The following is a 23,358-nucleotide window of genomic DNA, read 5'->3' as shown; positions in this document are numbered from 1 at the left end:
GTCCCCTTCCCTCCTTTTTTTTTTTTTTTTTTGTTGACTGATGACATTCATATTTCCAGAGCTCTTGTCGTTGCTCACAATACCCCCTTGATTATTCCTTTTATGAAGCCAAGTCTGGCTTCGAATGTACGCGTGCGCCGGGATCCTGCACTTATGCACTAGCCCGAGCCGGTCGTTCCTCAGCAGGTAGACTCAAGGTGGTCTTATTAAACCTCCTTGGGTAGACTACGGTCGGGTGGGTGGAGGTCAGCGGGTGCTACTACCATGGGGAAGAGCAGCCATATGCGGGGAGCATCAACAGGAAAAACCATGCAAGAAAAACTACGCGTCCCAGGATGCCTATTCCCGGTGGTGCCGGCGCGCCCCCTGGTGGTTCCTGCGAGAGCTTCTTCTCAGCTGCTGCAGCAGGGCACTGACTTTTCTCCTCCTTCTTCCTTCCTCCCTCCCAGTGCACGTTTGAGGTCATCAGTTTCCTGCTGCTGCCGCCACCGAGGAGCCGTTGTCGCTGTTACTGCTGTCTGTGCGCTTTCTAACCCCCGCCGAAGAGAGCTTGTTGTCTTTTTGTGCGGGTGCTGGGCTGGAGCCTCAGATTGCGCGGCGGAGCTGGTCATGCGGGCTCGGTGAAGGGCAGAGGAGGGGGCTGGAGCTCGCCCCCTCCCCCGGCACACGGGATCGGAGCGGGGCGGGGGAGCCCGAAGATGCGTCCGCGCTGCCGCTGACTGCCAGTTCCCTGGCCCGGTAAGAGAGCTCGGAGCTTACTGCAAAAAAAACTTTTGTTGCACTTGGCACGGGACTTCCTGTTTCTCAGCTCCTCCAAGTGCAAGTGCATATGGGGGTACACAGGACGGGGGCGGGGAAGATCTTAGCATCGGATCCTTCTCTCCACCGGAAAAAGACCCCAAACTTTTCTCGGCTCCGCAATAGTTTGGTTGCTCAGATTAGTGTAAAAAAAAAAAAAAAAAAGTCTGCTGATGAAGTGTTGCCCGATTTTCTGCTGTGTGTGTGTTTTTAATGGTCGCACAATTAAAAGGCGCCCCAATCCCCGTTCTCTGCTAATAATAATGAAGACATGGGAGGTGAGGGTGAGTTGTATATCCACAACTAGCAAAGGGGATAGGAAGAAGATAAAAAAGAAAATCTGCAGATTGAGCTAGAAGTTACGTTTTGGAAAGGAAGCGCTAGCATAAGGGGTTAGGGGAAGAGGCTCACGACAGGGTAGATTTAGGAGACGGGGGGGCGCAAAACAAATGTTACTCTTAAAGCGTGAGATGAGGTCAGAGAAGTTCCTTAGATGCAAGGAAGTGATGGTAAAGTTGGAGCTTCAGTAGGGTACTAGAAAGATAGTTTGCGTGGGTGCTTATTTTCTCCGGATTTTCATGCATTCTGCCTTGCCTTACCCTGGGCGTGGACGCAATAGGCATGAGTCTGATTTTTGACCACAGTAGTTTCTGGTTGGTCTTGCTGGATTGTACATGTAGGGTCAAATATAACGTTTTCGCTATATACACTACATAGGGGAAAAACCTAGCCCTTACTGAAACGTGGTGGCTCTTCTGTCAGTGTCTTTATCTCTCTGGATGATAAACATTCAGAGTGATTCAGCCTCCTTTCATTCTGTAAGAGAGACCTGCAGAGAGCCAGGTTTGTGACCTGTACCAACGTTTTACGGTGTTTTCTCCCCAGAGATTGGATTGATGGAGTCTCATAAATTGACATTTATCTTCCTGGTAAAATGGGCCAGGTGGTTTCAGCTTCGGTTACTGATTTGTACTGAGTTAGATAAGGAACTGTGAAAATCATTTTGTACAGTAGATAGTAAGACTTGTCTCCCCCCCCCCCCCCCCCCAAGATTTGGTAGATGACTCATTTGGGGTCACTTCAATTGAATTCGCTTATTCTGTGTTAGGTAGCTGTGAGCCAGGAAATTATGTCTTCAAGAGAAATGCTACCATGACTTCTGTAGGACTAGTATATAGCATTAAGAACTAGAGATTTGCATTAAATTTTTGATTTAATTTTTACAACTTTTTTTATGTTCAACCCTGTGACGCAAGTACTGCTGGCCTGTTCTTGAACGATCACCAAAACGTGTTTGATAATTGCAAAATAGATTATGAAACTGGTTGCTCGGGTATGTACAAAAGACAGTTGTTTCTTGATAGTGTAACATAAAGTTTTGAGCCTGTGCTGTAAAACCAGTCGCTGCCCCTTTTCGGGCACATGAACTTCGCTCATTTAAAGCTGCAGTGCCGGCAGTATTAAGTGCTTTGTTTTCAAAGAAAATAATAGCGTCAGTCCTGAAAACCAGTAAGACCATCACTTTTTTGGTCTGGTGTGTAATGCTTTTTCTCGTTTTTCTTAAAATGCGCATACCTGTCCTGAACAATATTAGCATTCAGAGATTTGGGAAGCTTCTTCTATTCAGTGGTGTCGACTTTGACTCAGAGTACATTGGGGTGCTACATATTACAAATTACTGTATGTCTCTCCTTGCAGTGTATAGTGGAGGGAAAACGGCACAGACAGCTGCAGTAGAAACTCTGGAAAAGGGATGGCTTACAAAATAAATAAATAAACAAATATCTGCCTTTGATTTAAAATTGTATGTCAAAACTGTAAGAAAAAGGGGTGACAACTCCAGCTCAAAATGAGGTAGATGGGGGTGGGTGGGGCTGTTGAGGAATCCTGGACATTTCAAGTGAAGACAAGACCAGGGAAGAGAAGTATTTCTTTTAATTTAACTTGCACCTTTTTGGGTGGTGGGGGGTGGGAGAGGAATGAAGGTGTTGGTGTGGATGAGAGGGATTTAAGTGCAGTGTATATATATTGGCCGGGTCAGGTCTGCAAAGTGCAGTAACGGGAAAACTTAGAGCAGCAAATGTTTTACTAGTGGAGGCGGTGACTAATTTCAGGCCTAAAACTAGAGAAAATGGATGTGGCTGGGTGTAATTGGTGTAGTTTAGCAGCTTTCTCCTCACATCTAATCTAGAGATTTAAATCTGCTCCTAGTTTAGGGTCACATTGGAATTCCCCCCTCCCCCCCTTAACAAGTAGCTTCCAGTCAGTGTGCATTATTATTACTGTTTTGCCAGTCCCTAGATTACTATGTTGAAAGAGAAAGTTGCGCTGGATGGAGCTGTCTTTCAGTGGAACTCAAAATATATTCTTATTTATTTTATTTGTTACATGTGTATCCCACATTTTCCAACCTGTTTGTAGGCTCAATGTGGCTTACATAGTACCGGAGAGGCCTTTGCAGGTTCCGGTGTGAACAAATACAGGGTGATGTTGTGATAAGATCAAGTTCATGTGGCACAGCCACATTAGGGAATCGGAGAACGGAAGAGTTGTGTTATGTCCATTACGTGCTTTAGTTTGGTTGTGTTGCAGAGATTAGGCATTTAAGTTGGATCGGTAGGGTATGCCTTTTTAAACAGGTTGGTTTTTAGTGATTTCCGGAAGTTTAGGTGGTTGTACATCGTTTTCGCTTTTGGTAATGCGTTCCACAGTTGTGTGCTTATGTAGGAAAAACTATATAAATAGGAAATATGCAAATTTGAACTTATACCCCTTAATTCAAATGCTTAATCATAAGGTATACAAAAATGTTAACACTTTTTAATTAAATTTAAGTTTAAATTGTGTATTGATACTCAATTGCTTATGGAATTATAATTTTAATTTTGAAAAGTGCTCAGTTCACATGTCAGTCATAATACTACTACTACTACTACTTAACATTTCTAAAGTGCTACTAGGGTTGCGCAGTGCTGTACTGTTTAACAACGAAGGATAGTCCCTGCTCAAAGGAGCTTACAATCTAAAGGACGAAATGTAAAGTTGGGACAGTCTAGATATCCTGGATGGAGGTATAATGGTTATGTGTATAATATATAATAAACGTCACTGGCTGAGTAGAGAACCATCATCGCACTTTGACGTTCTCAAATATAAGGAGTCCATTCTATTTGACCTCAAATTTGTAACAATGGGCAGACTCAATTGAATGACAGAGAGGCATATTTTCAAAGCACTTTGGGAGGCTAAGTTCCATAGGTTTCTATGAAACTTTGGGAGGCTAAGTGCTTTGAAAATAAGCCTCTAGGTTAGCTGTGTAGTAAGTAACAAAAGTGCTTGCATCAAGTGTTTACACCAACAGATGCTTATTCTAATTAGAGATACTATAGTTATGTAACCTTATCTCACATTACGTTGTCCAAAGCAAATGTTAGACCAATAACGAAGCCTCCCTTGGCTAAGGTAGTAAGCGAACGCTATAAGACATCTGTTGATGGAAAAAAGCATTGTCTTCTGTGAGCCGATAACAACCTTACAGCAAGTTACTGAAAATAAGTACTTATCTGAAAAGTTGTCCAATGATGTATGTACCTTATGAATAAGCATTTCAGTGGAACTCGACACATAACTGGTGAAGAGCAAGTATAATTTTGCTCTGCTCTTCCCCAGTGGGATGCTGTATTGTGTCAGTAGTGCTGGACTGTACAAAGTGAGGGAAGCATCTGTGCCCAGAGCCTTTTCCTGCTGGGACTTTCCCTGCGTCTGCATGTTACGGCCCTGCAGTCTGAAAGTGCGCGCATGCAGCAGAAAGTCTGACCTGCTGAATTCTTCGGCTACATTTCTTTTGAATTTGAGAAGTGAGGGAGAGATTTCCTTGTGCGTAGGCTGTTTTTTTTATTATTTTTTTTGCTGAGTTGTTCTGTAGCACAGAGATCTGTTGAATCGCATGCACTTTAGAGCCCATCAGTTCCCTTCTCCAGCGCAGGCTGCTGAGGTAATATTTGACATTATTTTATCGGCCTGGTGAAATTCTATAGTTTTCATCCATGACCTGAGTTGTTAATGAAATTGGGAAAATATTTAAGCACCTTAAGCACTGTCTAAAGGTGCTAACAAAATCATAAAACCGCCAAAACCTAGCGTGATATTTGTTTTATTTTAACATTTCGTATACCGCTAATTTTATTCAATACAAATTGGTTTACATTTGAGAATTAAAATTACCAAAAAAGAACTGCATTTCTTTGATAGAAAAGCCTTACCACCAGGGGCGTAGCTAGGTGGGGCCACGGGGGCATGGGCCCCCACAGATTTAATCCTGGCCCCCCCTCCACTTTTGACCCCCCCACGCTGCTACCTCCGCTGCCGCAAGGTACCTTTGCTGGCGGGGGTTAGGGACCCCTGCCAGAAAAGGTACCTTGCGGCTGGGGGGGGGGGGGGGAATTGAAAGTGGCGGGGGGGGGGGGGGATCAGCGGCTGGGGGAGGTGGGCTAAAATGTTCCCCCCCACCTTGGGCTCTGGACCCCCCTCCCGCCGAGGGCTGGCTACGCCCCTGCTAACCACACAGCAAAAAATGATAGGGCCCTGTTTACTAAGGTGTGCTAAAAACACTAGCACGTCTACAGGACCCATAGTTTTGACAATCACATAACCAAAATATTATTATTCAGGGAGCCTGGGAGGAGAGAGCTACTTCATTCATGATATTGGTTTGCACATACAGCAGGTTGCTTTTGGACAACTGTTGAGAAGACTAAGGGGCCTTTTTGCTAAGTGCCATGTGACCCACAGGATTTAGTGCACTAAGGGGGTCCTTTTACTACAGTGCGCTGTGCTGCAAAATAAAAAATCAGCGCTCGTCTATTTTGGGCCTGAGATCTTACCGCCACCCATTCAATTATTGATAAGATCTCACCCATTAACCGGGCGGTAATACTGCCGATTACCGCCCGGTTAGCGCCACGCTGTAGAAAATAAAAATTATTTTCTGCCATGCCTATTGGACGGGCGTAGAAATTTGAATTACCGCCAGGGGCACGCGGTAGTTCTAATTTGACGCGTGTTGTACATGCATAGGCGTCTCTGTGTCTTAGTAAAGGGGCCCCTATGTTTCTCTGTGTATATTATGGATATCTTGAGTGACTGTGATTTGGTCTTTACTTTTAATCAATGGAGTTCCTTTCTATTTGAATTTTATGATTGTATTATTATGTTAACTGCCCTGATCTTTATAAGCTAGTTTTACCAAGTTTACTGCCTTTATAGGCAGTTTACAAGTTGTTTTAATAAACATAACCATACTCCAAACCCTTTAACTTAAAAAAAAAAAAAATGAACGTTGCCATACAGGGGACAGACTGAAGGGCTGTCAAGCCCAGTATCCTGTTTCTAACAGTGGCCAATCCAGGTCACAAGTACCTGGCAAGATCCCAGTACAGTAAAACAGATTTTATGCTGCTTTTTCTAGAAATTAACAGTGGATTTTCCCAAGTCCATCTTAATAATGGACTATGGACTTTTCTTAATAGCTCCCTTCACCTCGCTTTTTAACCATACTGGCTGCTGTTTGGCCTTCTTTCCTCCTTTTTAATACATAGAATACATCTGGTCTGATCATCATAATCTGATTTTGAATAGCATCCACTCCTGATGTAACTTGTTTCTGTCCATTCACCTCATTTTCATAGTCTCCTTTTTAAAAGTTAAATGCTAACATATTGGGTTTCTTGTGTATACTTATTCCAGAGATTTTATGAAATCTGATCCTATTATGATCTCTGTTATCAAGCGGCCCCAACACCTTAACTCCTGCACCAGATCACGCTCTCCATTAGAACCAGGGGCATATCTGAGATTCGGCGGTAGGGGGGGCAGGGGCTAGAGTGAGGGGGCACATTATAACCCCCCCTACCGCCGTTAACCCTCCCCCGCCTACCCGCCTACCGCCTACCGCCTACCCCGAGGTCCGCTCCTGCCGGCTTTTTAAACTATTACTTCAGCTGGCGGGGGACCCCAACCCCCGCCAGCCCAGCTGAGGTCTACTTTAACTTCTTCATCCTCGTGCTGTTAAAGCTGCATGATGCATCCTTCCAGTTGGACGGAGTTTGACGTCGGGGTAGGTGACGGCGGTAGGCGGGGAAAGGGTTGGCGGTAGGCGGGGAGGGTTAATGGCGGTAGGGGGGTCCAGGGCGAAATCTGCGGGGGCCCAGGCCCCTGTGGCCCCATGCAGATACGCCCCTGATTAGAACTGTTCCCCTTGTTGTTTCCTGAATCAACTGCTCCATAATGCAGTCTTTGATCTCATCAAGGAATTTTACCTCCCTGTTATGCCCTGATGTTACATTTACCCAGTCAGTATCGGGATTGTTATTGTGTTTGCCAGTTTGTTAGCCTCCCTAATTTCTGGTAACATCTCTCCATCCTGTCCAGGTGGACGGTAGTACATTCCTTTCACTATCCCTTTCCCATTTACACATGGAATTTCTATCCATAGGGATTCCAAGATGTGTTTTGTGTGCTGTAGAGTTTGTAGTCTTTTCCATTCAAGGCCCTCCTTAACCTATGATGCTACCGCTCCCACCAATTCAGTTCACCCTATCACTGCAATATAATTTGTACCCTGGTATGATATGTCCAATCGGTTATCTTCCTTCCACCAGGTCTCAGAGATGCCTATTATATATATCTTTTCATTTAGTGTAATATATTCTAACTCTCCCATCTTATTTCTTATGCCTCTGGCATTTGCATACAGATATTTCAAACTGTTGTTGTTCCTGTGTACAACTTGCTCAGCAGTTGACAGTGATAATATGCAATCTTGATAATGTGTCTGCTGTTTATTGAAAGATACTTGATCTGCTATGGTGTCTATTGCAATCTCGCTATTGAGATGCCCAATCTTCTCTGTTATGACATATTTTAAGATAATCTTGTTCCGAACCATGCACTTTTGAGCAACTGTCGACCTTCCCCCAGTTTACTACTACTACTACTTAACATTTCTAGAGCGCTACTAGGGTTACGCAGCGCTGTACAGATAAGAAAAAGGACAGTCCCTGCTCCAAGGAGCTTAAAATCTAATGGGCGAAATGTCAAGTAGGGGCAGTCCAGATTTCCTGAATAGAGGTATGGTGGTTAGGTGCCGAAGAGGTGGGCTTTTAGCAAGGCTTTGAAGATGGGCAGGGAGGGGGCCTGGCGTATGGGCTCAGGGAGTTTGTTCCAGGCATGGGGTGAGGCGAGGCAGAAAGGGCGGAGCCTGGAGTTGGAGGTGGTGGAGAAGGGTACTGAGAGGAGGGATTTGTCGTGTGAGTGGAGGTTACGGGCAGGAGGGATTTATCTTGAGAACGGAGGTTACGGTTAGGAATGTAAGGGGAGATGAGGGTAGAGAGGTAGGGAGGCTGTAGATCGAGTACATTTGTAGGTTAAAAGGAGAAGCTTAAACTGTATGCGGTACCTGATCGGAAGCCAGTGAAGTGACTTGAGGAGAGGGGTGATATGAGTGTACCGGTTCAGGCGGAAGATAAGATGTGCAGCAGAGTTTTGAACGGACTGAAGGGGGGATAGATGGCAAAGTGGGAGGCCAGTGAGGAGTAGGTTGCAGTAGTCAAGGTGAGAGGTAATGAGAGAATGGATGAGAGTTTGGGTGGTGTGCTCAGAGAGGAAGGGGCGAATTTTGCTGATGTTATAGAGGAAGAAGCGACAGGTCTTGGCTATCTGCTGGATATGCGCAGAGAAAGAGAGTGAGGAGTCAAAGATGACCCCGAGGTTGCGGGCAGATGAGACGGGGACAATGGGGGTGTTATCGACAGAGATAGAGAGTGGAGGGAGAGGAGAAGTGGGTTTGGGAGGGAAGACAATAAGCTCGGTCTTGGCCATGTTCAGTTTCAAGTGGCAGTTGGACATCCAGGTCGCAATGTCGGCTAAGCAGGCCGATACTTTAGCCTGGGTTTCTGCAGTGATGTCTGGTGTGGAGAGATAAAGCTGGGTGTCATCAGCATAAAGATGATATTGGAACCCATGGGAGGAGATTAGGGAACCCAGGGAGGAGGTGTAGATTGAGAAAAGAAGGGGTCCAAGGACAGATCCCTGAGGAACTCCAACAGAGAGCGGGTTGGGAGTGGAGGAAGAACCCTGAGAATGTACTCTGAAGGTACGGTGGGAGAGATAAGAGGAGAACCAGGAGAGGACAGAGCCCTGGAACCCAAGTGAGGACAGTGTGGCGAGAAGTAAGTTATGATTGACAGTGTCAAAAGCGGCGGATAGGTCGAGGAGGATAAGGATGGAGTAGTGACCTTTGGATTTGGCAAGGAACAGGTCATTGCAGACTTTTGAAAGTGCCGTTTCTGTCGAGTGTAGGGGGCGAAAGCCGGATTGGAGTGGATCAAGAATGGCGTGAGAGGAGAGAAAATCAAGGCAACGGCTGTGAACGGCGCGTTCAAGTATCTTGGAGAGGAAGGGTAGGAGGGAAATGGGGCGATAGTTGGAGGGACAGGTAGGGTCAAGTGATGGTTTTTTGAGGAGTGGTGTGACTACAGCATGCTTGAAGGTGTCAGGGACAGTTGCAGTGGAGAGAGAGAGGTTGAGGATATGACAAATGGGGGGGGGGGGGGGGGGTGACAGTTTCCAATTTAAAAGCTGCTCTATCTCCTTTTCAAATGTTGATACCAGCAGTCTGGTTCCACTCTGGTTAAGGTAGAGCCCAACTTTCCGGAATAGGCTTCCCCTTCCCTAGAATGTTGCCCAGTCCCTAACAAATGTAAAACCCTCCCAGCACTGTCGCCTCATCCACACATTGGGACTCGAGCTCTTCCTGTCTCTTGTTCTCCGTATTCTATGTGCAGGACCCATCTGAAAATGCATGCGTATCTCTCTCATACATATTAATTGGGGTATCCTGCAGATCTGATTAGCTAGGTGGTCCCTGAGGACTGGGTTGAAAATCACTAGTCTAGTTCATGGGCAACACTAGTACTCCAGATTTATTGCCAGTTATGTTAGAAACTTCAATGCATTAAAAGAAATCCTTTTATATTAAGTATTGTTTCGGATAAGGAATTGTTCTTTGATTAAATGGATTTCTTGAGTAGTAAAATGTATTTTTTGTTTTCCTTAGATGCATTCACTTCATTAGGCCTTACTTGTGCCTTAAAGACTTGCAGATAGTTGCACATGCATTGATACCTATTAAATTAGATTATTGTAGTTCAGTAGGATAAATTTGCCTCTCTGCTAAGTGAACACTAAGTACATAAGTAATGCCACACTGGGAAAAGACCAAGGGTCCATCGAGCCCAGCATCCTGTCCACGACAGCGGCCAATCCAGGCGAAGGGCACCTGGCAAGCTTCCCAAACGTACAAACATTCTATTCGTGTTATTCCTGGAATTGTGGATTTATCCCAAGTCCATTTTGTAGTGGTTTATGGACTTGTCCTTTAAGAAACCATCTAACCCCTCTTTAAACTCTGCTAAGCTAACCGCCTTCATCACGTTCTCCGGCAACGAATTCCAGAGTTTAATTATGCGTTGGGTGAAGAAATATTTTCTCCGATTTGTTTTAAATTTACTACACTGTAGTTTCATCGCATGCCCCCTAGTCCTAGTATTTTTGGAAAGTGTGAACAGACGCTTCACATCCACCTGTTCCATTCCACTCATTATTTTATATACCTCTATCATGTCTCCCCTCAGCCGTCTCTTCTCCAAGCTGAAAAGCCATAGCCTCCTTAGTCTTTCTTCATAGGGTAGTCGTCCCATCCCCGCTATCATTTTAGTCGCCCTTCGCTGCACCTTTTCCAATTCTACTATATCTTTCTTGAGATGCGGCGACCAGAATTGAACACAATACTCAAGGTGCGGTCGCACCATGGAGCGATACAATGGCATTATAACACCCTCACACCTGTTTTCCATACCTTTCCTAATAATACCCAACATTATATTCGCTTTCCTAGCTGCAGCAGCACACTGAGCAGAAGGTTTCAGTGTATTATCGACGACGTCACCCAGATCCCTTTCTTGGTTCGTAACTCCTAACGTGGAACCTTGCATAACGTAGCTATAATTCGGGTTCTTTTTTCCCACATGCATCACCTTGCACTAGCTCACATTAAATGTCATCTGCCATTTAGCCGCCCAGTCTCCCAGTCTTGAAAGGTCTTCTTGTAAGTTTTCACAATCCTGTCGCGAGTTAACGACTTTGAATAACTTTGTGTCATCGGCAAATTTAATTACCTCGCTAGTTACTCCCATCTCTAAATCATTTATAAATATATTAAAAAGCAGCGGTCCTAGCACGGACCCCTGAGGAACCCCACTAACTACCCTTCTCCATTGTGAATACTGCCCATTTAACCCCACTCTCTGTTTCCTATCCTTCAACCAGTTTTTAATCCACAATAGGACATTTCCTCCTATCTCATGACCCTCCAATTTCCTGTGTAGCCTTTCATGGGGTACCTTGTCAAACGCCTTTTGAAAATCCAGATACTGTTTTGCTTTGGGAACTTAAAGATTGGGGTTTAAAGGAGGAATTGTAGGTTAGTGATCGGCAAAATAAAAATATAACGCGTCTTAGTAAACAGGACTCTAAATGTGGTAACAGTAGTTTGATTTTTGAATGTGGAGTGGTAATGAATTGGAATTTGATTTTTATTACATTTCTCATTGTTTTTGTTGACAATAATTTTTTATTGGAGGGCAGCATAGCAATATCATTAACAAATGAGACTTAGGGGTCCTTTTACTAAGCGGCCTTTAGCATGTCCTTAGGCGGTTCTGTCCTGTGTGCTAAGTCCACTTTTACCATGGCTGTAAGATGCCCTAATTTCTGCTTATTTTATTAATGGCCGTTTGCTAGCGTTACCATTAGTGTGCGGCCTTTTAAAAGAATTACCGTGGGGGCACTTAACCGCTTTCTTTTTAGGAGGTGGTGAGGGCTCTTGCGTTAATCCTGCAGTAACTAATTGCGTTCCACTCCCACTCTTTGCCTATTGCCCACCCATTCCACTTCCCCTCACCTCCCCTTTCTCCCAAATACTGCATAATTAGCGCACGCAGACAACAAAATAATGCAGGACAATTTGGTACATGCTGGACTAAGCGCACTTTTGCACCTAACCCCACATAGTAAAAAGGCCCCTTAGGCAGGTGGATGAACTGTTTCAAAATTGTTCACCATCCCTGCAGGTAAAGTATGCACTAATAGGTTTTAGTCACACTAATGCAGAAAACTATTTATTATTTTGCTCTTGCTGCAGCTTCTCTTTGACACCCCTCGGTATCTGCTGCCCTAGGTGATCACCTAGTCTGCTTAATGCTTTAACCATCCCTGCCAGTGGTGTTTGAAAGGAGACGGGACTGCAAGTTTTCATGAGAGATGATAGCTATTTCTTGTTCTGTTACCAGAGGCTTAAGTAAATGAACTTAGAGCCAAAGTATTAGCAAAAACAAAAGGATTGCAGAAACCGGAAGCTTTATTTGTGCCATGCCATTCAGAACCTCTGATAGGGAAGGCTCCCTAGTCGTCACACAGACGGGTAACAGTTACTGATCATGTTTGGGGGGCCCTGGCATAGCCCATGGCAGGGGCGTAGCCAGACTTCAGCAGGAGGGGGGGGTCCAGAGCCTGAGGTGAGGGGGCACATTTAGCCCCCCCCACGCCGCCGACCCCCCCCATTGCCAACACCCCCCGCCGCCACCAGCAGCACCACCACCAACTTTGACCACCCCCTGCTGACGACCCTCTCAACCCCCCCCCTCCCGTCGTCGCCGTCTGCTACCTTTGCTGGCGGGGGACCCCCAACCCCCACCAGCCGAAGTCGTCTTCCTTCGTTTTGTTTCCGAGTCTGACGTCCTGCACATACAACGTGCAGGACGTCAGACTCGCAGAAACAGAACGAAGCGGGAGGGGGGTTGAGAGGGTCGTCGTCAGGGGGGTCCAGGGCCAGATCTACAGGGACTCAGGCCTCTGTGGCCCCTTAGTAGCTTCGCCACTGGCCCATGGTATATGTCTGTGACTCCTAACAAGAGCTGATACTATGTTGGCTGAGCTAGATGGGGAGGAACTATTGAAATGAGGAACTCTCCCACCCAGTGATTGCAAATCACACAAATCAGGGTGCATGGAATCATAGTCCCAGTAGAAGCCAGTTAGGATCAGTGTAGAAACTACCTATGGTCCAAAATATAGAACAGGAAAAGTTCTCTACGATGACGAATCACAGAAGGCAAAAGTAGAGACTAATAGACGATTCACCACTGGAGACGTGAGTCCAACAGTCTTTATTATATCAGAGATAACGACCCGACACAGGCCGTGTTTCGACGCTAAAAAGCGTCTGCATCAGGGGTCAATAAATACACTACAAATCAAAACATATAACATATAAATAATGCCAATAAAAACATATATGCACATCCATATAGAGATATGAAAATTCAATAGACACTGATTTTCTGATCAGAGGTCAATATGCTCAAATATGCTTAATAACCATTAAAACAGCATACATATATTCAAAAGATTTAAAAAGTTTTTGGCTTCTGCTAATATAAATCAAAAAATATGAAAATATAAATATTATGTGTATTCCAGGTATATATATAATTTTGGACTTATATGCCAGCTAAAATATGATGTATAAATGGTTGTTAGAAAATATGAAATAGGGTAATTAATATTAAATGCATGTGCACTTTTATATATTAGTATCATGCAATGACAATATACTAAAAACAAAACCTCATGCTTACCCAAGTAATGAATGCAAAACGAAGAGTCCTACTTGTATATGTGTTGTCAACTCACTGATCACGTAGCACTGCAAGCCAGGAATGAGAACATGATGGGTTTAAAAACAAACATCTAATAACAAAGTATCCATGTAATACTTGAAGAGTTACAAGGGATTAATTGAACCAGCAGAGAAAGTGAAAATAAAACCAAACGCTGACTGAATGTGTATCACCTAGCACTGCAAGCCAGGAATGAGAACATAAAGTCTCTACTTTTGCCTTCTGAAACTACCTATGGAACAGGACAGTCTGCTCCTCCTCCACCTCCCCTCCATTAGCTTGCCTGGGCAGCACTGAAAAGCCTCATGAGCCCAAGGACTAGAGGGGCTGGTGGCGGCTCTTTCTCGGGCGGGCGTTGAAAGTGCTACTGTTGATTAAACTTGAGCCTCCTGAGCCACACTACCAGTCCCAAGATTTCTCATTTTAATTCTGGAGGCGAAAAGGCAAAAATATTTGTGTATAAAGTTTTCAGATTTGTCCCCTGCTCCATTGGTCGGTGAAGTAAGCTGAGGTGATGTTATCCTAAGCAGCTAAGCGTACTATGCTATCGCTCCTTGTCTGTGCCAATTGTTGCACTATCCTGCTGGGTTTTGTGCCTTTTTTTTTTTTCTTTTCGACCAGCTTAAACTGCCCACAACGTTTTTTCGTATGTACTACCTACCTGCAAGCCTGAAAGCTACTGAAGTGGTTTACATTCGGGTACAGTAGGTATTTTCCTGTCCTTGGAGGGCTCACATTCTGTTTGTACCCGAGACAAAACAGGGTTAACTGACTCGCCCAAGATCACATGGAGCTGCAGCGGGACTGGAACCCAGTTCCCTTAGATCTGAGCCCACCACTCTAATTTCTTCGACTACTTCAATTTATTGTACTTATAATTATTCCGTGCATTAGCTTAAACTATATGTTACTCAAGATAATAATCTATTGTTGTTAACTTCTCCTTTTTCATTGTTATAATGTTTGATATACGTTATCAGTGAAAATTATCACAGTGAGTGTCTTCCTGAACAAGGTCTTTATTTAAATCTGCAAAAACAACCCTACACATGACGTGTTTCGGCCGCGAGGCCTGCGTCAGGGGTCTAGTGGTATTTGATGCAAAAATGCCTTGTTAGTCAGATGAATAACAGCGCATAAACTGCTAACAGAGAGATCGTGTGCAAAACGCCACTTACTCTTCTCTGTCAAACGCTGATTAGTAACGATTAGTAACTAGTTTTTCGTTACTAATCAGCGTTTGACAGAAAAGAGTAAGTGGCGTTTTGCACACGATATCTCTGTTAGCAGTTTATGCGCTGTTATTCATCTGACTAACAAGGCATTTTTGCATCAAATACCACTAGACCCCTGACGCAGGCCTCGCGGCCGAAACACGTCACGTGTCGGGTTGTTTTTGCAGATTTAAATAAAGACCTTGTTCAGGAAGACACTCATTGTGAGAGGACTCTTATTGGATCCACTGTTCATTCGTTTGATATACGTTATAACTAATACTTTTCCTATACTTTTTACTACCTTCCAGTGCTATATTGAAAACCTATCTCTTCGGCAAGATATACAACAAAGAGCAACACATATAACTGTATAACCTCTGACTTATCCAGAAATGTTCTATACTATCGTTTGCTTTATTATTGTCATTTAATCCAAAACTCTCTGTTATAATAAATGTATGTCCCCTCTATTTCCCATATCTATGATGAATTATAAGCCACATTGAGCCCGCAAAAAGTTGGGATAATGTGGGATACAAATGCAATAAATAAATATTGAAGCCACGTTGAACGCAAGATTCCTTGGGATAATGTGGGACATAAAAGTCACAAATAAATAATTAAATAATTAATCACTAGCCTACTGCTCCACTCTACTCCACTTGTTTTATTGCCTCTACCAGAAGAGCTAGGGGAGAAGGAGGAGAAATGGGGAAACAGGGCAGGGAGATAGAAGAAAGTAGGGGAGGAGAAGGGCAGCCCTGGCTTGAGTTATCAGGAGGTTACACAGGCAGCAGCACATCCAGTAGTATCTAGAGCAGCGGGCATAATGGCAAGAGATGAAGTCGGATTTTGTAAAATTTTCCTGACATGCCAAATAAGATGCATGAAAACTGTTTAAATCGTGGCAACACTCCCTACTACAAATCCCAGGGCAAGCAGTTTCTTCCCATGTCTGTCTCAATGGCAGACTGTGGACTTTTCCTCCAGGAATTTGTCCAAACCTTTTTTTTAAACCCAGATAACATTAACCACTGTTACCACATCTAGCAAAGAGTTCCAGAGCTTAACTATTCATTGAGTGAAAACATATTTCCTCATATTTGTTTTAAAAGTATTTCCATGCATTCCAGATTTGTGCGTAATCTTATATTTGTATATTGTGGTTTATACATATGCGGCACTTCTCCAGGGCCCGGTACAACTCCGTGCAAAGTATTGGTATTTCAGGGACTGTGAAATGGCAGTAATCTGTATTCTCATTCCCATATTGATCCGCATGCTCTCGTGTTTGCACTCACATTATTTGCATGGGATTTGTTTAGTACACCAGTTGTAGTTTTTTGTTAATGAATTTTGACTGCCTGCAAAAGATCCATCCTCTGTTATGTCCTCAGGTAGGAAGTGGAATCCTCCCTGGGAAACCTGCCACTTTTCCCCCATGTCACACAACTGGGGCATTCGGCACAGCCTATTTATTCACTCTTTTGCTACTACCTAGAAGAAAAAGGACTCAGCAACCACTTCTTTGACGGATTTGGAATTTATTAAGGCCGCAGCCAAGCATTTTAACATTGCATCTCATAAATCGCTTTTACATCTGTTGCAAACTGTATGACTTCGATAACATCACAAATCATAGCCATCCCCTGGGTACACAGCTTTTCATTCCCCTCGTGTTTGAACCCGCTTCCGGTTGTGCCGTCTAAGCACACCCCCCTCCTATGCGGGCTGTTATTTATAGCGCCCGCTGATTCAGGTGTCTCCCGTTTAAGGACGCACCCCGCCTAAGCTCTTGGCCTCCCGGCCGTTCAAGCCAGGAGACAATGTAATCAAAGTAAATGAACTGCAGCCTGCCCCCTGCAGGCATAACATTTCAAAATCATCTTGAACGTAATATGCTGTGTACCCTCGATAGTCTTACATGATCCCTGTCAGCTCCTCTGCCTGCCGCTGCCCGCTCGTAGTGACCCCTCCCTACCTGTTAGGCTCCCCTTTATGCTTTCCCTCCCCCTCCTCCCCCCCCTTGCCTTTCCTCAACCCTTTCCTTACCCTGGCCTACAGCCCAGTTGTGTCCGGCCTCCCTAGTCCGATTGGCCTCTTTCTTTTTGTGCTGTTATCCCTTTTTTTTTTTTTTTGTTGCAGTTACCCCGCCAGTCTGTGCAGAATGACTTCATCATAAGTACATAAGTAGTGCCATACTGGGAAAGACCAAAGGTCCATCTAGCCCAGCATCCTGTCACCGACAGTGGCCAATCCAGGTCAAGGGCACCTGGCACGCTCCCCAAACGTAAAAACATTCCAGACAAGTTATACCTAAAAATGCGGAATTTTTCCAAGTCCATTTAATAGCGGTCTATGGACTTGTCCTTTAGGAATCTATCTAACCCCTTTTTAAACTCCGTCAAGCTAACCGCCCGCACCACGTTCTCCGGCAACGAATTCCAGAGTCTAATTACACGTTGGGTGAAGAAAAATTTTCTCCGATTCGTTTTAAATTTACCACACTGTAGCTTCAACTCATGCCCTCTAGTCCTAGTATTTTTGGATAGCGTGAACAGTCGCTTCACATCCACCCGATCCATTCCACTCATTATTTTATACACTTCTATCATATCTCCCCTCAGCCGTCTCTTCTCCAAGCTGAAAAGCCCTAGCCTTCTCAGCCTCTCTTCATAGGAAAGTCGTCCCATCCCCACTATCATTTTCGTCGCCCTTCGCTGTACCTTTTCCAATTCTACTATATCTTTTTTGAGATACGGAGACCAGTACTGAACACAATACTCCAGGTGCGGTCGCACCATGGAGCGATACAACGGCATTATAACATCCGCACACCTGGACTCCATACCCTTCCTAATAACACCCAACATTCTATTCGCTTTCCTAGCCGCAGCAGCACACTGAGCAGAAGGTTTCAGCGTATCATCGACGACGACACCCAGATCCCTTTCTTGATCCGTAACTCCTCTTTTTTTTTTGTTTGAGGAGGGGGGGGGGGTGGATTTCAACTATTGCATTTTGATTCACCATATAGATTTCCACATCTCATTTTCGAGCACCTATTTTGCTTTGTTGCAAGCGTGCTTAAAAATTCTGTGACAGGTGTTATCGCGGCCTCTGCTGGTAGGATATTCCTGCCGTCCACTACTCTGAGCTTTCCTTCCTCTCTCTAACTTCACACTATTTATTTATTAGGATTTATTTACCGCCTTTTTGAAGGAATACGCTCAAGGTGGTCTACAGTAAGACTAGATCAAACTTGAGCAATAGGCAATTACAGCAGTAAAAATATTAAAATGACAATACAAAGTATGGCGTATATAGTATACTACTTACAATGGCAACACAATATGTAATAGCACATTATAATTGGTATTGAAGGGTAAAGCAAAGATAGAACATATAGGTAGGAGAGTAAGAGGAGTTAGAAAGTAAGGTGACTGATTTAAAGAAAGTTGCATATGAGGTCAGAGAGAGAGTTAAATATTATCTCAGGGTAGGAGTGGATAAACATGTCTTGCTGCAGTATGTGCAGCCCAAGTCACTCCTTTGTGTGAGTGAGACTAACTGTTATCTATTATAATACTGTTATCCCTTGTTCTTCAGTTTGTTTTATGGAAAATTCTGCCTCCCTCATACTTCATTGAAGCTTGCTACATATTTGAGTGGTTCTGTCCTATCCCATCTTTCTCTCTTTTTTTTTTTTTTTTTTTTTTCTCTTCAAAGGAATACATTTTTTTTTGTGTGTTTCAACCCCCTCTCCACCCATTGTAGTACTTGGGATGAAAACAGTTCAGGAAAAGGTTACCATCAATGTCCTTAAATTAGTACAGTGGTCAAAACTGAACACAGTTCTCAGTGGGAAGCTCACTAGGGACTTGTTCAAGGCCACTATTACTACTACTACTATTTAGCATTTCTGTAGCGCTACAAGGCATACACAGCGCTGCACAAACATAGAAGAAAGACAGTCTTTTCTTGCTGGTGATCTCTTTCTATGTACATTTGAACATTTGTTAGTTTCTCCTGGTCCTTGAATGACGATCTTCAGCTCATCTGGTCGGCAGTTCCAGAGTTCTTGTCCTTTTGGTAAGAGGCCAATGGATTTTTATACCCAAAACATACAATTTGTATACATTTTTGTTTTTCATCAAAGCTCAGCTTTTGAAATCTTAACTTTCCTTTTTTAAATCTCCTTTCATTTTTCTGCTCCTCCCATTGGCTCCATTCGGGTAATTTTTCTAAGGAACCTGAGCAGAGAATAGTTTTCTATGCTGACAAGTGGGCTTTTATGAAATTGCTGGGGGCTATTTGTAGGCAGTAAATGCACAGACACACCCGGATTCTATAAAATTGTGCCTAGCGTTCTGCGCTGGAATCTAAGCGTATTCTATAACGTTCGTAACTTAATTGACTTAACAAGCCAATCGGTATTTTTGATAGCACTTAAGCAATAATGAGCACCAGTTGTAATAATTAGAATTAATATTTGATGTAAATTTGGGAATTCCCCATTTTGAACTGTGCGCTTTAGAATTTAGGCGAAGTTATGAAAGAATATGGGCCAGTCTGCGTAAATCTATGTGCGGGGATTTACACCACGTTTTCATTGGTGTAAATCAGGGGCATAGCCAGACTTTGGTGGGAGGGGGTCCAGAGCCTGAGGTGAATGGGGGCACATTTTGACCCCCCCCCCTCCACTGACGACCCTCTCACCCCCCCCTGCCGTCAACCCTCCCCCGCCGTCGCCTACCTTTGATGGCGGGGGACCCCAACCCCCGCCAGCTGAGGTCCTCCTCTTCTGGTGCAAGGCTTCGTTCTGTTTCTGTGAGTCTGACGTCCTGCACGTTGAACGGAAGAAGAGGCCCTCAGCTGGCGGGGGTTGGGCTCCCCCACCAGCAAAGGTAGCGGACGGCGGCGGGGGAGGGTTGGCGGCAGGAGGGGGGGTCGAGAGGGTCGTCGGCAGGGGGCCCAGGGCCAAATCTACGGGGGGCCCAGGCCCCCGTGGCCCCACGTAGCTACGCCATGTAGCTACGCCACTAGTTTAAATGGAGGCGCATAGTTTTAGGCACTGGGATATCAACTAAGCATATTCTATATACTGTGCCTAAATCTTGTAGAATACGCTTAGGCAGAAGTGTTTTCCATGTTGAATTTTTAAGTGCCATATATAGAATCTGGCCCATAGAGGGCAATTTTACAATCGAGTGCCTCCATTTAGGCATCCTGAGGCCGTACAGTAGGTGCCTATTGTATAACGACATCTGAGCGCTCAGATTCTATTTATAGAACATTAGCGTAACCCGGTATTGGTTGCACTGAATTATTTATGCACCCGTAGTTATACCGGCCACAGACCAGGCCTAATTACGATAACGTAAATGTGGCAGAGACATGCATAACTTTTTAGAGTATTCTTTAACTTGTGTGCATAAGTGGGAGCCCCCCTCGTATTCCACCCAGGGCTTAATTTGCAGACAAAAAGGAAATGCAACTGGGGGGGGGGGACCAGGAACGGAAGTGAGGGTGGGGTCAGGACTGGGCATGAATTTACTCCTACATATACAGTGCTTCATTTGTGGATAGAAAGGAAGCTGGTAGGTACATATACTTAAGATTCATATATTTAATTTAAACAAATGTTAAAAGAATATCACCAAGAGTAGCACGGTTTTGCTACATGATGAACAAAATCTTGGACTAATCTGTGTTTTTCTCAGCATTTATACATTAGATATCACATTGTTCTCACCAGAAAATTTTAGTAGTCTGGTGGCATAAAGGAGTAGCTGGGTGGGAATGGAGGAATACTGCCCAGTATTATAACATTTTCTGTAATGTTATAAATGCAACCACTATCTCTACAAACAAATAAACATTTAAAGTAAATGCATAATCCAGGACAAAAATTGTGTAGCTTAACATTAATCGATTTAATAATCTACGAATATGAAAAATGAAAGCAATAAGAGAGTTAATGTTGTAAACATAACAAATATTTCAAGGACCTTTGGTCTGACAGGGTATAGCAGTTCTTATGAGTTAGATATAAACATGCTCTGCATCCAACCAAAAATCCAATCCAACTGGTCGGACATTTCTCCTTGGAAGTCACCATACAAAATACATTTTGATTCTCATGTCATCTGAGCAATGGTGATATTGGGAATATAATGCAATTCAGTTTGCGTTAGCAACGATAAAAATTCCCTGTTTTTGAGGTCTTTTTCCTAGTTAAGTCTGAAAAGTGCTTTACTAGATGCTTAGAACTGTTCCATTAGTTGGAGGAAAATAGGAATGTTTATTTTGGAACTTTACTGTCCAATATCGAGCAACCATTGTGTTGCAAAAAAAAAAAAAAGTAACACCCTAGGGGAGGACAATTCCCACCCATAACCCAAAAAATACAAAACACACTAGAACCAGTAATTTCCCTCCCTTTCCTCTTCCAGATTGTGGGGGGGGGGGGGGGGGGGGGGGGGGGGCAGTACCCCCCTCACACCCCCCAACTTTATCTTTTACACATCCCTTTCCTCTTCCAGGCATACAGTTCGTGTAGGGGGACAATGCCCCTTCACACCCCCCCAAACTAGGTTTCAACCTAATTCATGTTTAATCTGGGATCTAAATGTCATAAATAAGTAAGTAAATAAATAAATACAAAGTGCAGTTCATGTGAGGGGGGCAATGCCCCCCCCCCCAGACTAGGGTTCAACCTAATTCAGCCCCTCAAAATGACACATTGATTATGATTTATAACAAATTACCAGGACTTATGGGACCCAAAACAAGAAAGAAGCTATGGTCAGTAAAAAAAGAAAAGAAAAAAAAAAGGCTAGGGAGCGTGGGAAATGACTGGGGGAGAGGGAAATCCTTGGTGGGAATTGTCCCCCTTAAGTGGGAATTGTTGGGGGGAATTGTTGGGTGAGAACTCGCCTGATAGCCGCAACCCACGGACCGGGGATGGTAAACATGCTACAGGTCAAGTCTAAAATAATTGTTACTCCACTCTCTCTCCTCCACCTGTGTTGTCTGGTAGAAAATAAGCCCAGGGAGACAAGACTGAATTGGAGATATGGTTTCACCCTCTCTACCCCAGCTTTTCTTAACACACATGAAATCTAAATAGTGCTCTTGAATAACATCTCTAACCAAAAATGATTTCTTCCCCAAAGAATGGAAAATCAGTAATCCAATACAACAATTGTGAGTTAAAATATTTGGTGTAGTGAAATCTAGTTTCACTGATACAACTCTCCTCCCCTCCATTTTTAAGCTTCTTCACGTGGAACTCTTTACCCCCTGCTCACCTCTACCCTTTACAGATTGGGATCTGAGTAAATAGGCCCCAAGGCATGGTAAAACAAATAAATAAATACCAAACAAATCAAGTAAAATATATATTTTTTAAAATTTGAACACGAAGGGACACTAAGCCACATGAGGCTTTGATAAGGAAAACCCATCGAGCCTTCAAACAGTTAAGCTCGCACTCTGAATCTGAAATGCTCAAAGGTTGCTTCTTGATAAAGCCTTGTGTGGCGAAACCACTGACCAAGGAGGAGCATTTATATAAGAAGCAAGTTAAAATGCTGGCTGGAAATGTTTATATTTCTTCTTCACAAAACTAAGTGGGCCTTTTTATGGGCTTCTCTGAGTTTTCTGTGGCTGTCATCTTAACAAGATACACCTGAGGTCTCCTCACTCAACTTATCTCACCAAGTGACAGTTCAGGCACAAATCTCGGTTTTCAGCCCATGTTTTTGAAACTTTTTTTTGGCAGCCAACCTGACTGTGGATGTTTCTGGGTTTGAGAAAAAGGTCCAAGTACTTCAGTTTGCACTTGATTTTTAACACTGAAGTAAGGGAGCGATACTGTGTTTGTTTGTGATGACATATTTATTGATTCCCGCTTAGAACTGTATTTGAAAGGTGACGTGTACATTTTTAATTCATTTTTTTAAAAAGATTCACATCACGCTAATTATGTTGCTTTGCTGTGTGAGAGACCTTGCTGCTCTCTTTCCTGTCTGATGACTTAATTCTTTCCTCTTTAAGATGGTGTAGCTCTTAGACATAGATGGGAAGTTTTTTTTGTTTTTTTTTTAGAGCAGTTAAGCATTGAACAAAATTCTTAGAAGTCAGGGGAGAATAGCTATTTGTAGCGCTTTCTTTTTCTGCTTCTGCTTTCCCCCTACTTCTGATGTTTTCTGTTTTCTACTTTCTCCCACACTTCCTCCTGCATTTCAAAAGGTGTTTCTTTGAGGGTCTTTTGCTAAGGATTAGCGTATATTATCTGCATCAGATTCCATAGGAATAAAAAAGATAGGCGCAGTGCCCCACAGGTGAACGGAGCCATAGATAACATGGCGCTGTGCACCGAGGGACATGCACGGGGTTACCAGTGGGGGTGCAAGCGAGGCAGTGTCAGCAGGTTCCCGCTGCTCAAAGACACCCCGCTGTTAAGGGAGGAGCGAAGAAAGGGGTTTAAAAACCCCTGGGCGGAGCCCGGACGACCTCTTCTGGCGTCCGGGCTCCAAGTG

The 23,358-nt window shown here is 43.9% G+C and overlaps 1 protein-coding gene across 2 annotated transcripts in view; it reads left to right on the top strand.

Annotated features, from left to right (window-relative positions):
- Nucleotides 1-456: 456 nt before the first annotated feature.
- Nucleotides 457-23,358, top strand: part of LOC115466611 (mitogen-activated protein kinase kinase kinase 3-like) — a 320,888-nt gene continuing 297,986 nt past the window's right edge. For both annotated transcript variants that reach the window (XM_030197973.1, XM_030197964.1), the window contains exon 1: nucleotides 457-738. The gene's annotated coding sequence lies outside the window, so the exon portion shown is untranslated. The remainder of the gene's footprint in view (nucleotides 739-23,358) is intronic.

This window comes from Microcaecilia unicolor, chromosome 1, assembly GCF_901765095.1.
Source record: "Microcaecilia unicolor chromosome 1, aMicUni1.1, whole genome shotgun sequence".
Classification (NCBI taxonomy): Eukaryota; Metazoa; Chordata; class Amphibia; order Gymnophiona; family Siphonopidae; genus Microcaecilia; species Microcaecilia unicolor.
Note: the sequence above shows the minus strand (reverse complement) of the source record. Positions and strands in the feature narration are given on the sequence as shown.